The 18104-nt window shown below is 33.7% G+C and overlaps 1 pseudogene; it reads left to right on the top strand.

The window, feature by feature from the left end:
- The first annotated feature begins 1623 nt into the window (after positions 1–1623).
- Positions 1624–17953, top strand: LOC139040539 (olfactory receptor 5D13-like; annotated as a pseudogene).
- Positions 17954–18104: the final 151 nt, after the last annotated feature.

The raw sequence follows: 18104 nt of genomic DNA, 5'->3' as shown, positions 1-18104 counted from the left end.
GATTCTTTATGGATTTGGACAAAAGACATAAATTAGGCAAATATAGAACAGAAATACATCCTGTAATTCAAATCACTGAGAATAAATTGATTTGCAAACTATAACATACTGAGTCAAGAGCAAAACTGTGAAGATAAGACTGCCTTCTGTTCCACTTTTTTAGTTTTAACTAATGCTTTATTCTGTGGTTCATTTAAGTACATGATGTTTATTGATGTGCCTATAGAAATCAACACACCTCTGTTATAAAATGTCAGGATTTTACTGTCACAAATCACTAAGAAAAAGATAAACAAGCTATCAAAAATTGTTCAAACCAACTGCAAGGGCCTCTTACAGAGAGTTTTTAGCTTTCACTTTTTAAATATATACATATCATTATATAAATCTTTAATTTTATTTTCTATTTCATTCTAGAATTATTTTGAGGTAACATATATTCCACTAGTGACCACTGTTAAGCTTTACATTTGCTTCTATATCATTAAACAGAAACTTTTATGACTCACAACTGCATCTTTAACAAATTTCAATTTGTAAGGATCCAGAGTAATATCCTTTCCAAGGACTTAGTTGTATGGTCCTTTAGAATTGAAAAATATTTAGCAACTATTAATAGTTTTTAGACTTTTTTTAATTGATTGATTGAATGCATTCATTTTTATTAATGTCAACATTGAACATAATGTCCTGAAGGACTGATTTATGGAAATCAGCATGAAACTAATCTGAAAAAAATTATTAAATATCAGATTTTTATTTTCTGAAACACTGGGATCATGTCCATTAAACACAGATTGATGATGTTAGTTATCATCAATTTTCCCCATGAACATTTTGGATATTGACTTATACATTATGTCTTTTCGGGGGACTGTTAGGCATTTTTACCCCACTGGACCATGGAAAATAGGAATAGTGTCATTGTGTTTATTCTCTTGGGACTACCTCGAAAGAAGAACATTGAGGTCCTCAGCTTTATATTATTTTATTTTGCTACATTGCTATTGGATGGGAATTTACTCACAATGATTTATATCACATGCAGTCAGCTAACTGACCAACCCTTGTATTTCTTCCTTAATTAACTCTCACTCTCCAACCTTTGCTATACATCACAGTGAGCCCCAAACTAATGACTGATTTATTGGCAGAAAGGACAATCATTCCCTGTAATAACTGCATGATACAGCTCTTTATCCTTCACTTCCTTGGAGGCATTGAGATCTTTATCCTCACAGGGATGGCCTATGACCACTACATGGCGATCTGCAAGCCCTGCACTACAGGATAATCATAAGCAGACAGAGATGTAATATGATCGTCATAGCTTGCTGTACGCGGGGATTTATATGCTCTGCCACTCAGTTTCTTCTCACCATCATCTTACTGTTCCTTGGGCCCAATGAAATAGATCACCACTTCTGTGATGTGTATCCTTTGCTGAAATTGGCTTGCATTAATACCTGCAAAATTGGCCTCTTGGTAATTGTTAATTCAGTTCTGATTGCTTTGATAACTTTTGTGATTTTGATGGTGTCTTACTTTTTGGTATTATACACCATCTGTGCTTACCCTGCAGAGAGCCGCACAAAAGCTCTTTCCACTTGCAGTTCCCACATCATGGTTGTGGTCCTGTGCTTTGTGCCTGTTCTCTTCTTTTACGTTAGACCAGTCACAACTTTCACTGAAGACAAAGTATTTGCTCTTTTCTACACTTTCATTGTTCCCAAGTTCAACCCTCTGATCTACGGGTTGAGAAACTTGGAGATGAAGAATGCCTTCAGGAAAATGTAGTATTGTTTTTGGAACAATTGTTTTTGAAAGAGAAGTAAGTTGTACGAAAATCATCTCAGAATTTCACCTTAGGGCTAAACCCTGAGCCCTAGAATTAATATGGAATGATATACAAAGAGTACACAGTGATTGCAAAAGCCAGCCACAGATCAGAGCTCAGAACCTTTAGAATTTTCTCAGACTTCTCCTGGTTGGGCAATTTTAGCTTATTTTTTCACGTTCACTCATTTTCCTCTATTCTCTTCACACCTGTCTCAAGGCCTCCTTAATCTGACATTTTATTTTGAATGTGTACTGAAGTATTTCCTCCCCTCCTCTCGATTTCCAGTCTCAACTGACAATAAATAATAGGAAACCATATGGTAGAGGAGAATTATAGTCAGATTTTACTCCCTGTATCTCAGAGGAGAGCATTTAAGGTTGACTTTTGAGCTGAGGATAATAGGTAAATGAGTGGAATATTTAACTGCTTTGGCTAACCAGCATTCATAAACGCTCTTCTATGTTGAATTTGAACATCTTTTTCATGTACAGCTTTTTGAGAAACCACCAAACCCTATTCTACAGTGGCTGTACCAGTTTACATTCCCTCCAGCACTGTCCAAGGATTCCAAATTTTAGACATTCTGGCCAATATTTATTTCCCATTATTATTATTATCATTATCATTATTGTTATTATTGCCATCCTAATGAGCGTGAAGTGATTTCTCATTGTGGTATGAACTGCATTTCCCTAATGAATAATGAGGGTGAGATTCATTTAATGTGCTTGCTGACTATTTGTATATCTTCTTTGGAGAAATGTCTACTCAAATCTTTTAAAAGTTTTTTAATTGAGTTGTTTTTCTTTTTTTGGCTGAACTATAATAGTTCTTTATATATTCTGAATATTAATCACCTATCAGATACATGATTCGTAAATGTTTTCAACAATTCTGTAGATTGTCTTTTCACTTTCTTGTAATGTCCTTTGACACACAAAGGCTTTTAATTTTCATGGATTTCAATTTACCTATTTTTTCTTTTACTATTCATGCCTTTATTTTATTCAAGAATCCATTGCCAAATCCAAGATCATGAAGACTTAACCCTGTATTTTCTTCTAAGATTTTTACTGTTTTGGCTTTCGTATTTAGGCCATAGATCCATTTTGTGTTCATTATTTATGCAGTGTGATAAAAGGATACAACTTCATTCTTTTGTATGTGGAAATACAATTGTCCCAGCAACATTTGTCAAAGAGAATAGTATTTCCTTACTGAATTCACCCTCTACCCTTGTTAAAGATGAATAGGTCATAGATGTTTAGAATTATTTCCAGCCTCAACTTTCTGCTGTACTGGTCCATATATCTAACCTTATGTCATAGCACGCTGTTTTGATGACTGTAGCTTTGTAGTAAGTTTTGAACTTAAGGAGTGTGAGTCCTCAAACTTTGATTTTTTTCAAGTTTGCTTTAGTTATTTGGGACCCCTTGCAATTTCACATGCAATTGATGGTAAATTTGCCTATATACAGAAAAAAAAAGTTGGAATTTTGATAGAGATTGCTTTCTAACTGTAGATCAGTGGCTAGTATTGCCATTGTAACAATATTAAGCCTTCCAGTTCTTGAACAGTGGGTATCTTTCCATTTAAGTATTTCTCATTTTTTTCAGCAATGTTTTATAGTTTTCAGTGTATAAGTCCTTCACCTCCTTCGTGAAATTTATCCCTGTAATTTTACTTTTTTAGATGCTACTGTAAATGTAATGGCTTTCTTACCTTTTTGGATTGTTTGCTGCTGGTGAAAAAAACATAATTGATTTTTTTCTTTCTTTTCTATGTATATTTTTTATATATATTTATGATATATATGTGTTTTTTTTTTGGTGAGGAAAATTGGCTCCAAGCTAACATGTGTTGCCAATCTTCCTCTATTTGCTTGAGGAAGAGTGGCCCTGATCTAACCTCTGTGCCAATCTTTCTTGATTTTTTTGTATGTGGGTCGCTGCCACAGCACGGCTTGACAAGTGGTATGAGTCCATGCCCAGGATCCAAATCCATGATCCTGGGCCCCCAAAGTGGAGCACACTGAGCTCCAGCACTATACCACCAGGCCCGCCCCACAACAGATTTTTGCACGTTGATCTTGTATTTTCCAACTTTGCTGAATGTGGTTATTAGTTCGAGAAACTTTCTTGTGGATATTTTGGGATTCTCTATGTATAGGAGCACGTCATCAGTGAGAAAAGAAGTTTTACATCTTGCTTTTTAATTTGGATGCTCTTTTTTTCTTCTTTTTTCTTCTTGTGCAATTATTCTAGTGAGAACCTCCAGCACAATGTTGAATGGCAGTTGTGAATATGGGCATCCTTGCCCTCTTCCTGATTTTAAGTAGAAAGCTTTCAGTCATTCACCACTGAGCATGATGTTAGCACTGGGCTTTTTATAGATGAGCTTTATCTTATTGCATAACTTCCCTTCTGTATCTAGTTTTCTGCGTTATTTTTTAAATCATGAAATGGTGCTGGATTTTGTCAAAGTCCTTTTCTGTGACAATTTAGATGATGATGGGGCTTTTCTTTAGTTCTATTAATGTGATACATACATTGGTTAATTTTGTTATATGTTGAACCACCCTTGAATTCCTAGGATATATGGCACTTGGTGTATAATCATTTTAATATCCTGTTGAATTTGGTTGTTAACATTTTGTTGAAGATTTTTGCACTGAATACATAAGGAATATTGGTCTCTAATTTTCTTTTCTGGTGATTTATTTTTCTGACTTTGGTATCAGAGTAATGCTGGCCTATTAGGATGAGATAGAAAGTGTCCCTTCTCTTCCATTTTTCTGAAGAGTTTGAGAAAAGTTTGATAGAATTCACAAGTGAAAGTATTTGATTCTGGACTTTCTTTATTGAGAGGTTTTGTTGAATGATCCAATCTCTTTACTTGTTATAAGCGTCTATTCAGATTTTCTCTGCCTTCTTGAGTCAGTTGAGGCAATTGGTGTGTTTATAGGAATTTGCCCATCTCATCTAAGTTATACGATTTGTTGTTGTACTATTGTTAGCTGTACTCTCTTATAACCCTTTTATTGCTGTCGTGTGTTGGTAGTGCGCCTTCTTTCATTGCTGGTGTTAGTTATTTGTGTCTACACTTTGTCAGACTACCTAAGGTTTGCCAATTTTGTTGATCTTTACGAAAACTAACTTTTGGTTTTATTCTCTGTTGTTTTTCTGTTCTTTAATTTTTCTCCTCTCTAACCTTTATTTTTTTCCTTCTGGTAGATTTGAGTTTAGTTTGCTTTATTTTTTTCAGTTCCTCAAGATGTAAACATAGATTATTATCTTAAGATCTTTCTTATTGCTTAATGTAAACTTTTACAGCTATACATTTCCCTCTAAGCATTGCCTTTACTGCATCCCATAAGTTTTGGTGTATTGTGTTGTTTTCATTTGTCTCTGGAATTTTCTGATTTCTCTTTTTGGCCCTTTGATTGTTTAAGAATGTACTGTTTAATTTCCACCTGTTTGTGAATTTTCTAGTTTTCCTTCTGTTATTGATTTCTAGCTTTATTCAACTGCAGTTGTATAAGATACTTTGTATTGTTTCAATCTTTTTAAGTTTATTGAGATTTGTTTTGTGGCTTAACCTATGGTCTTTCCTATATAACATCCCTTGTGCACTGGGTAAGAATGTGTATTTCGCTTTTGTTGGGTGAGATGTTTTATATATGTCTGTTAGGTCTAGTTATTTTAAGTGTTGTTTAAGACCTCTGTTTCATTATTAATCTTCTGTCTAGATGTTCTATCCATTAGTGAAGGTGGGATATTGAATTCTCCAGATATTTTTATAGAACTATATATGTCTCTCTTCAATTCTGTCAATTTTCCTTCATATAGTTTGGGGCTGTGAAAAACAAGGCAACAGTCCCAAAATGGAGTCACTTTTGCTAAATCCCATATCACCAAACCAAGACTTAACTGAATTATAGTTTTGGCTCTCCCAGAAATGGAATCTTAAACCAGTCAATCAGGATTGTCTCGTCAGCACTAGTTTGGTAATCTGCATGATAGACCACTGCTATCCCCTAAATGATAGTAACCTTGGAACAACCAATCTGCTTTTATGCCTAGGACAACTTCCTTGTTCTTGCTTCCCTCTGCTGATAAAAGTCTGCAGACTTTTCTTTATTTAGCTCCTTGGAACTGCTTTCTGTCTGCTAGATTGGATGCTGCCCTATTCATGAATCATTAAATAAAGCCAGTACAATCTTTAAAATTTGCAGTTGAATTTTTTAACAGGGTTTTGTTGTTTGGTATATATAATTATTATAGCCTTTTGACCAACTGACCCTTTTATCAATGTATAATGCCTTCTTTGTCTCTTGTAGCAGTTTTTGACTTAAAGTCTGTTTTGTCCGATATTGGTGCAGCCATGCATGATCTCTTTTCCTTACCATGTGCACAGTATAACTTTTTCCATCATTTCACTTTTGACCTATTTGTTTCTGGGTATCTAAAGTGAGTCTCTGGTAGACATCATATAGTTGTCTTCCAGTCATTGCAGATTGGCTGAGTGCTGAGACACTCTTTCAACATTCAGCCAGGCTTGTACTGAACTTAGGGATCTCCCCAAGATGAAAGCCTAGGATCTTCACAAGTTCTTTCTGAGTATGCATCTTACCCTGAACATGACTGTATCTTCCCACTTCTCTCACATACAGTGATGCTTTTGAATGTCCTAATTTCCCAAATAAACTCTACCCTGCTGTTTGTTCTACACCTTAGGCATCAGTGCGTCATTATTCATCTTGTAGTGTTTTCAAGCAATGCACATTGTTCTTCCCACCCAAGGTTTCTGTTCTAGATGAAACAAAGACATTCACTTTGCCTCAGTCTTTCATGTAGCCTCCAGACAAATTAGAATAGACATACACAATAATTTGCAAATATGATTGAGGGTGTCTGTTCCCTCCAGAAGTAGAGTTCAGAATCTCACAATGGGAATGCCATTTCAGTCTACCATTTCAAGACTGCAACCACACCAGGGAAGGAGCAACCAAGGGCAAGTATAAATGCCACAAAACTTTCCTACCATTTTTCAATTATGTCTTTCTTGTTTTAGCATTACTTTTGTTGCTTTAAACCTTTAACCGTTTTCCAATTTTCTGACAAAGTTGATTCTGATAGTATCTGCACTTTATTTCAATGTTTCTGTTGGGGGGATGAGAGCTTGGGATACAGGCTGTGCTATTTTAATATGTCAGGCTATGCACAAGAAGAAATAAAAAACTTGATATGAGACATTTATTTATTCCATTTTCATGAATAAAAATGACAATTAGCTTCTCTCTATACTTTACCCTACAAGAGGAATGGAGAGTTGGATTTTGTTAAGTGCTAAGGTCTGACAATGCTTAAAATAAATTCCATACATGTGTTTAGTTTTCCAAAAAATAGAAAAAGAATGAAATCTGCATATCTCATTCTAAGCATCAAATTGTAAATAAGATGATAAAAACCAAAAAGTTGACAAGTTTCTCTTATGAACAGAAGTGTAAAAATCTTAAATGAAAATTTTATCAATTGAATTCAGTAAGCTTCTAAACATAGTATATTTAAGAATAAATATGTGAGACAGCATCACAAAATTTCTTGTTTTATTTCATATGTGTGTTACATTGGTCTAGCTCAATAAACAAAGTCCTGGCAAATATAAAGACAGAAGGATAAATGTGAGGTATATGACTTGAAAATAAAGACAAAATTATTTATAATATTTGTTTATTATATTTTTTAATATCTGTAGAGTGTCCTTGTTAAAAATTGGCATTGATAGTGCTCTCTTTGTTTTTTTTTTAATCTCTTGATACATTAAGCTAGGCATTTACCAATTGTATTGCTCTATCCAAATAACCAAATTTGATTTCATTATTATTTCGTCTATTTTTTCTTCAATTTTTTTATTGCATCTTATCAACTCTTTTTTGGTATAACTCATTTTCTTCTATTTATGTTTCATTTTTTTGAAATTTTTATTCAAGGCATATTTTTAATATTGTGAAATTATTATTTAAGGGTATTTAGTTCAATTTAAAATGTTATGGTGTAGTTTCCTTCTGCTTATTTTTGTGTTATATTATTTTGGGGATATTTTCATTGGTTACAATGTTTTGACTCTTATTTTATGTCCCCCAAGCCCCATATAGGAGGATAGTATGGTTACAGACTTTTTGTTAACTTTGTGAACTAAGTTGAGGGTTTTGTGAGGCTTGTAAGATTTCCAGTTTAAGATTGCTATATTCCTGCTTCTTCAGACTTCTTCCCTGTACACACATAGAATTATGATACTTTGAGGTTCAGCGGTACTTCTCTTCACTTCTGATAAATATTTCTCTACTTATAGGCAACTTCTATTTTACAGGGCTGTCTTTTTCACAGTGATGCAAAAAGTGTGGATTATTTATTTGCTTTTCCCTCATCTGAATGGCTTTTGGGAGGATGGGTAGGAACATTAAATTTTAGATGTTGTTATTATCTTAGGCATTTTTCTAGGCCTTTGGAGTGGAATGTTTTATTTGCTCTCATTTTATGATGTCAATATGCAATACCATAAAATTTCTTCTAATAATTGCCTTAAATATATCTCATATACTAATTTTGCAGTTGTGGACTATATTCTTTCTGGTATTTTCTAATGGCATGCTTTTAGATTTTCATGTGGAATGTCATTGTTTGATAAACTTTTTAAAATTTATACTTGCATTTACTAGTGTTCAAGGAATACTCTTTACATTTTCATCATTTTTGTTGGATTTATTGTGGTTTTACTCATGAGTTAAAGTATCGTCAATTTTTATGACAGCTCAATTGCAATCGAAAGAAATCGTATTTGCCATTACCGGAGTCCTGTGATATATATGTGATTGTGTTGTTTGGGATTATAGCCTTTGTTACTGAATGTTGTTTTTCTTTTGTCTTCAATTGAGAGTTGTTTATTCCTCCTCTAATCTCCTATAGTTACTGGTTTATGAAAATTGTTGCTTTGTCTTTGTATATACAACTTCACTGTGGAATCTAGTGTTTGTAATATAGTGGTTGTTTTAAATACATTTAAAGTTTTATGGTCTGCATGCTCCTTTGTCACATATCATGATTTTGACGTCTTATTTGTTTTTATTTGCCCTTGTCTAATATCTTTATTGAATTTTTAATATACATATTTTTAGTTTTAGTATGCATACAGAAAAGTGCATAAATATCACTACAAGTTTTTTACAAACAAGCACAGCTCTGTGACCAGCTAGAGATCAGCAAGCGGGGCGTTAACAGAGCTCAGAAGCACTTTTGGTCCCTTTATTTATCCTCCTTCTCTCTCTCAAACGAAACTACTATTTAAATTTGTAACCCCAATATTTTACCTGTTTATAATTTTATATAAACAAAACTATACAGGATACACTTTTTTGTATCCACTTCTTTTGATCAGCATTATACTTATAACATTTATTCATCATATTTCTTTCTTTTCTTTTTTTAAGGAAGATAGCCCTGAGCTAAGTACTGCCAGTCCTCCTCTGTTTGCTGAGGAAGCCTGGCCGTGAGCTAACATCCGAGCTCATCTTCCTCTACTTTTTTACATGCAGGACGCCTACCACATGGCGTGCCAAGTGGTGCCATGTCTGCACCTAGGATCCAAACCGGCGAACCCTGGGCCGCCGAAGCGGAACGTGCGAACTTAACCACTGCACCACCAGGCCAGCCCCTATTCATCATGTTTACAAATTTCTTTATTCTCTTTGCTGTATAGCATTCATTGTATGAATATAGCCCAAATTTTATACGTAAAGATGTTGATGACTTTCTAAGTTTTTTGTTTTTGTTTTTTACTTTCAGGTATTATGAATAGTAGTATTGCAAAGAATCTCGCTATATTATTTGGTCAACATAAATAAATATTTCTGTGGGTTTTAGACCTGAGTAAATTTCTGGGTAGTAAGTCATGCATGTGTTCATCTACTTAAGATACTGTAAAAATATACACAAAGCAAAGTGCCTCTAAAGAAAGCTCATGCAGTTATAATAATATAAGACTTAGTAGGTTTTAAGTGAAATAAAATTACTAAAGATAAAGAGGATTATTTTATCATAATTTAGAGGTCTACCTACTTAGAAGATATTAAAATTCATGTGTCCAGGTGCTCAAGACAGATCTTCCAAATTGGTAGAGAAGAAATGCAGAGCTATAATAAGAAATAGATGCATCCTTTATCATGGTTGGAAACTTTACATACTTTTTCAGTTGATGACTAAACAAGCAATGAAATGTCTAAGGATATAGAAGTTCTAAGTGACATACACGTTTGACGTAGTTAACTTTTATAGATTATGATTCCCAACAAAAACAATATACACATGTGTTTCAGTGCACATGGAAAATTTATCGCAGTTGGTCATGTGCTGGATTATAAATCAAGCAACAACAAATTTCAAATTATTCAGAATATTTTCTGTGACAACAGTAAAATTAATTTAGAAATCACTAACTTATTCTTTAATTTTACCTTTACTGAATCACTTTTATTAGGAGTATTTCATGTGCAAATCACAATGATGGATTCAACTTTGTTATTAAATCTATTAATATAATCAACGTGCTGTATTTTAGTTCTGTAATATTTTATGTCATATATATGATATTTTACATCATATACGTGCATACATACGTGTATGGAGATATGATACTCATGTGTGTATATAAATAAATAAAAGATTTTTCATCATTTAATTTGTTTTATTTGCCCGTTCCTTATAGGAAGATTTGCATTTTCATAAGGATTTTTATGTTCATACCAATATCTGTATATATTATTAATCCCCTTTTTATTTGTGTATTTACTTATTATAAATGAATTGAACTGTTAATGCTCTTTATTCCCAAAACTATGTGATTGTGTAAGTGACCAAGAGCCAACACAGTAATCCTACTTCAAAATTAATAAACTGGAAAGCAAGATAAAAATAATGGGTGAGTTGATTCTGAAATGTAGTCAGGTAATTTACCATCTTTGAACATGTATTTCCTTATCCCTTAATGGAAGAGAGTGTGCAATCAACGATCTTCAAGGTATATTCAGACTATGAACTTCTTGTTTTTTATTTCTTTCTCTGTTTTTCTCTTAAAGCAACTAATATACTGAGATTTTAGTGTCTTGATTTAAATTATGATATCATCCTGCCATCTAGTGGATATTTCTGTTTGTATCAGTTGTAATGGACAGACAAATTCATACCCTCTCCTACTATTTGCAGAGGGATTTTGTACTACTGGACCTTATGAAAAAATTCTACCCATTACTATGTAAGTTGGTTGAGAATGAGACCACAAATAGATGAAAATTGAATTGACAATGTTGGGGGAATTAAGACAAATATTTCTCATTATGTCAAACTGGGATAAACTCTTTTTTTTTTAAATGCTTCTTTTGTAATAAAAAATAAAATAATACTGGACTGAGATTTAAGACATCCATTATCGAGTTCACCCTAACTCTTTGATCTTTTCTGAAATATATGCCGGACTGGAGACCCGGCTTAGATCAAAAAGATGGATAAAATTGCCTGTAATCACATTAATTGAAACTTACCGTAGACACAGAGTGCTAGCCATGGGCATACACTTTACACTTTCCATTCTCAAAGGTATCTATATCTTTGTCTATAACTATATCTATGTCTCTCTCTATATATCTCTATACTTATATCAAATATCTCTATCTCTATATATAACTATCTATATATCATACTAGATTTTTTTGGCTATTCTGAATTGAATTTCTTCTTTCTTATAGTATGCATTACTTATCTGCTTACAAGACTTGTCTCCTCACTTATAGGCAAGAATTAATAAATCTTGTATTGAAGCAAATCCTTATTGATTAGGAAAGTTAGAGTGTGCTATTCAATTACTATTAGATACTTCTATTGCATGGGCAATTAAACCAACTTGTTAGATATGTGTAAGTTCCAGCATTTGAGAAGCATAAAAAATGATTTGAAAACAATAGAGTATTTTGAGAACACCAAATATGAAGTGATCTTAGTGAGAGCTCCGTACCAATATAAGGATTAGTCACAGAACATGCCATAAGTAGAGACACATTGTGGGGTTTTATTGTTTTTTTGACATTCTTCCCAAAGAGCCACCCCCTTCCTTTTACTCACATTAATCTGCATATCTTTATAGTCCCTTCTTATCTGCTATTTGTCAATTCAGCAACCCAGGGAGACTGAGAGGTTTTTATACTATTCTGTTTTTGGACATTACGGAAAGAAAATCCTTTTTTGGTTCTGAAATTAGTGTTCTTGTGGTTTTTGAATTAATGGAATTAATTCTCTTGAAGACACAGGAAACAAGGACAGCCTTTCATTCACATTTTAGTCTTGAAATATTTGAAGACATTAGTCAGGATCTCTTTTTGTTTTTCTTCTATGTTCCACACATCTTCAGACCCTTGGTTGGTTTATTAAATGCTCTAATTCCAATATATACATCTCACTGTTAATCACTTGACATCACAGGGTACCTATAAAATTATTAATAGTTATTGGGAACTATTAGCTTACCGGCAATGACAAGCTGTCAAGAACATAATGCTCCCTTCCAAACTAAAATGAAAATGGGAGCTACCTCCGTCTACATAATGTATTAATGCATCCAAATTGAATGTCATGATTATAATATTAGAACTGAATCAACTTCGTTCACAACGCCTATACCTTTTTACAACCACAACCTATTCGTTATTCCATCTTTTTCCTATTGGCATTGAACCTTATTACCAGGTTGAACAACCTACACAGATCCCAATTGCAATTTTGTACACAATTTGGCTCCTCTGATCCTCAAATCTTCTCTCTTACTGCTACCTGCATAAACTCTACTTCTAATTGATAGGAACATGAACATCCAAATTCCCACCTTGGCTCAGACTGTCTTATCTGCTTAAAGATTCTTTTGTTTTTCTTTCCTGTCCCTGCAATCCTATGTTAACATTACAGTTCAGCCCAAAATTCAAAATCTTTTTATGATTTTACCAATCAGAAAAAATCGTGGACATTATTCAGTTATCCCCACTTGTGGAGAGTACCCCTAATGTGCTCAGCTCAACAAATCGTAAAGTAAAAACTAAACAAAGAAAAAAGCTTTATGCATAGTGACAATGCAGAAAAGTGCGGTATCCTTTAAAGTAAATTGTTGTTTCTCCCACTATATTGTAATTTCATTATAATAATCAGACTATTATAAGTCACAATTTGGAAGGAGGCTAGGTCCTGTATCGCTACTCAGAGGACATCTGTCTACTGATCTCGAAATAACTTTGGACCTTGCACAATCAAGAAATAAATTTTTATTGCATGAGTCGACAAATTATGTCCCACAAACCAAACCTTGTTCACTGCCTTTTTATAAATAAAATTTTATTTGAGAAAAGTAAGACCTATTGATTTAAGTATTGCTTATGGCTGCATCCATGCTACAACATGCAGAATTGAACAGTTGGGGTTAAAACTATATAACTCACAAAATCTAAAGTACTTACTATGTGACTCTTTACAGAAAAAGTTCACTGACCTGTTCTTTTAAGTCAAGTCACTGAGATTGAGATGTTTATTTGTTAAGATATGGCAGCTTCTTAAATAATAAACATATAATTTTATTTATATAATTTATATAATCTTATATACCTAAATAATAAACATTTAGTTTTATTTATATAATTTATATAATCTTATATACATACCTAGATTATAAATTGAAAAGTAGAGTATGAGCTTTTCACAATTTCAATAATTAATGTAAGAATTGAATAACGTGCACAAATTTGGAAGAGTAATGCAGACTGTATTATTTTAAGAAAATCAATGGTTTTCATAGAAAATGAAACTCAAAGTACTATATAAAAGAAAAGAAAAGATAATAATCAATGTACCTATAATATAATGCTTATTGAGTAATTTTATATCCAGATACACACTGATAAATGTATATCTATATAGAAAGGGAAAACCAGAAATACAACAAAGATTGAGATTAGTTATCTCTGGATTGTTGCCCAATAACTGATTTTTTGGGTACATTTCTATATTTTACAGGTATTTAAAGACAAAAATATAGTGTCTGCTTCAACATTTTTAAAAGATCAATGGATTAAATTTCACAATGAAATCATTCCCCAATCTTTAGAAGAAATTATATATGAACAAAATATCACATGGGGCATTACCTCATCTAATTGCTCTATTTGTGGCCTCCGGGGCAAGACTTCAGTGATGTTCTCCAGGATTAACGTCCCTAAGGTCTTGGTGGCATATACATGTGACACCATTTGGTGTTAGGATTTATCTTTTTGATCTGCTTTTCTCTCTGTCATCTCTGAATTTATTTTTGACAGGTTAAAGGAAAAAGTCATTTCCCTGGAATAGCTATTGCAATATGTTGTAGATTCCTGTCACTACTTTTTCAGGTTTGTTACTATATTTTTTTAAAAAAGCTGAATTCTGAACAGGAACTTGCTTGGAATCCATTAATCTTAGCAAAGAAGCTTCACTAAATGAATAAGTCAAATTCTTCTGCACTCAAGTGAGTTGATTCAATCCTTATTTTATTTAACTTTAAAAGGAAAATAATGTGTTCCAATAATCTTTGCAGGAGGCAAACATCTGTGTAACTCTAACTGCCATGATACCTACTTAGTTCAGCCAACTAGAAGATCTGATTCCTTATCTTTCACCACATTTATTATTATTCACTGACTTACAACACTAGGAAATATTTTCAGTTTTTCTTGATTACAATATTCTTTTCCTCTCTTTATACACACAAACTTTGTCTTCAATAACAAACAAGAATTATTGGTAGCAACGTATCATTGGTAACTATATGCATTATTCTCTGGAATAATACTCATAAGAAAAAAAATTGAGGATAAGGACCATATTTTACAATATCGTGGTTTCTAAATGCCTGTTATACTGCTGAATACACAGTGGATATGCAGTGAGACAGTCATGATGGTAGGCATCAGAAAGGAGGGAAAGAGTGCACCCAGCACCTTGTGCTCTCAGCCAGCTCAACATAGTTGATGATTCCTGGGGCTAAATGGGGGACTGTGAACTTTACCCTAAGTCTCTTGGTACAAATACAGAGTGCAGGAGGTGGAGTGAAAAGCTACCTGTGTGGAAAAGATGTATGGGTAATAATGAGCTGAATATATATCAAAATTTTATTTCTCTTTGATGGCTTTGCATTCCCTTTCAATCCGGGGCTGCTGAGACTTTGTTATAACAGCCATAGGAGACGAGTATAGATTTTGGAAGGAATATGTTCTGTTATGGAATTTGCACTCAATGAGTTTTATGTAAAATTGAAAAATACTTTCAGGAAATAATAATAAATGTGGTATAAGATTAAATCACAAGTATTGAATCAAGGGAATTTAAGGAGCAATTGAAGAAGAAAAAGAGCAGGGATATGTCAATGATATCTTTATATTTATGCAGGGAAGCTTTAAGTGCTGCAAACGGTCTTGGAGGATAAAGTCAGAACAACCAAAGGAAAACTATAGCCTCTTAACTTCAGCTCCTAATAAGACAGAATTTTTACATAATTCTACGTAGAATGGACTTGCTTTTATGCCTAGTGCCATTTTAGGTTTCAGTAAGCAGTCAGGAAGTGGCTTTGAGAATAATGGATTATAAAGGGAGACAAAAGCAGTTGAGCCATTTTGGAGGAACACAGGACATTTAAAAAAAAATAATTCAGCCTATTTCCCCCCTGTAAATATCCTTATTTTATGCTAATTCAGTAAGCTTAGGTCCCATGGGGTTTCACTATGGCTACCTGTTTTGCAGGACTCAAGATGTGTCTCAGTGCATTGTGAGTTCACAGTGTGGTGCTGACTCTATAGGTAAGTCTAACTTCTTTAGTATTATAAGCTTTTATCCAGTACATGTATATTATATACCTAAAGTTCACTCATTCATGTATTCATATACTCATTTATTCAATGTGTTATTGAATACTTACTCTCTTCTAGTGCCCCATCCTAGCTTTCATGACTTTTATTTTACTGTGAACACACAATGTTAAAAAGGTAAATGATAAAATATAAGTACAATACATACTATGTTACAGATGTGGATGAAATTGGCATTTTTGAGGTCGTATAATCATTGATAGATGCATAGTTGAGACTATGACGATGGTCAATGAGGAGTGATTCAAGTGTAGGTAAACTTATTGGGAGAGATCCAGAAATTAAGAAAACAGGGCATTGGAAGGATTATCTTTATGTCTATTGAAAGCAATTTGATGAAAGAAGGTCCTTAACCAAATAAAAACCACACTGTAATACCTCAGGAAGCAATGGCCCATAATTGGAGGTTTTGAAGTACACTAAAATGACCATCTGATAATGATGTTGTAGAAAAGTCTCCAGCATAATAAAAATGGTCTGGACATATTACAGTTAATTTTATTTCTACCACAAATCTCTCTAAATACTTGATGTTACAATACACCAAGGAAGGGTAACAGATTTTTATAATTTGCAACAATTAGGTAAATGTGGTTGATCAAATGCATTAATCTTCTGAAGGAAATATTTTAAATACGGGAAAAGAAGTGTATTACTGAGTGTAAGAAAGCTACTGGAAAGAGAAATTTAGAAATAGTTATAGCACAATAGTAAATAAAAATATTGTAACTCGACCATTTTACTGGCTCATTAATTTTCTTTTGAGTTCTAAGGTCTCATAGTTAAACAAGTTGTCAGGGAAGAAATCATAGAAACATCATGTATATTTTTCCCAAGATGAGGATTTTAACTAAACTCAGATTTATGCAAAAAGCTAGACTGGTCTTTCTCATTATGCTAACAACCTCTGAGGATACTGAATTTGATCACTTGAAATGTAACAGGGTCAACTCTATTTTTGTCCTTCTTCTCTCAACCGCCTTCTTTTGTATTCCATTTTCACAGATTTCATACTCACTCTAAAACTGTGGTATTATTAAATTCTAGCTCTTAAATAATGTAACAGTTGAAACAAAGAGTTTTCCACAGCACTATTTATAGATAATCACAAAGTCTCTCAACATTTCCTCATTTTAACCTCCCTTATCCAAAATTAGCTTCTCATTTCTCTGAATTGACTTCCCTATTTTGTCCACAGGAATGAAGAAAACCAGAGTGCTGAAGTCACTTTGATTCTCTTGGGATTCTGAGAATCTCCAGGACTCCAGGTGCCTCTGTTCCTGTTATTCTTAACCATCTACACAGTCACTGTGCTGGGGAACCTGGGCATGATTGTGATTATCAAGATCAATCCCAAACTCCACACCCCCATGTACTTTTTTCTCAGCCACTTATCCTTTGTTGATTTCTGTTATTCTACTGTAGTTACACCTAAACTACTAGAAAACTTGGTCGTGGAAGACAGAACCATCTCCTTCACAGGATGCATCATACTATTGTTTGCATGCATATTTGTGGTGACAGAACCATTCGTGTTGGCAGTGATGGCATATGACCGATTTGTGGCAGTTTGTAACCGTCTTCTCTACACATTTGTAATGTCCCAGAAGCTTTGTTCCATTTGGTGGCTGTATCATACTCTTGGGGTGCAGTCTGTTCCCTGACACTTACCTACTTTCTATTGGAATTATCCTTTGTAGGGAATAATACAATAAATAACTTTGTGAGCATGCCGCCAATGTCTCTCTGTCTTGCTCTGACCCCTACATTAGCCAGAAAATCATTTTAGTCTCTGCCACATTCAATGAAACAAACAGCCTGATGATCATTCTTACTTCCTATTTTTTTAGTTTTATCACTGTCATGAAATTGTCTTCAACTGAGGGGTGCCACAAAGCCTTCTCCACATGTGCCTCCCACTGACAGCCATTACCATTTTCCATGGGACCATCCTATTTCTCTACTGTGTTCCTGACTCCAAAAGTTCATGGCTCATGGTCAAGTTAGCCTCTGTGTTTTACACCGTGGTCATCCCCGTGCTGGACTCACTGATCTACAGCCTCAGGAACAAAGATGTGAAGGAGACAGTCAGGAAGTCAATCAACAGCAAATTGTTATGTCATTAATGTAAGATGGTAAGATTTACTTTTTCATTTTAAAGAGTATTGTGGAGGATTGCCCAAGACTTTTAGCATTTTTAATACTTCAAATTCCTTTTTTTCATAAAGCAAAGCAGCGTTCAATGTAACTCCCTAGTTGACAGATTATTTAGCATCT

The sequence above is a fragment of the Equus asinus genome, chromosome 17 (assembly GCF_041296235.1).
Source record: "Equus asinus isolate D_3611 breed Donkey chromosome 17, EquAss-T2T_v2, whole genome shotgun sequence".
Lineage (NCBI taxonomy): Eukaryota > Metazoa > Chordata > Mammalia > Perissodactyla > Equidae > Equus > Equus asinus.
This window is presented reverse-complemented; position numbering and strand designations above follow the sequence as displayed.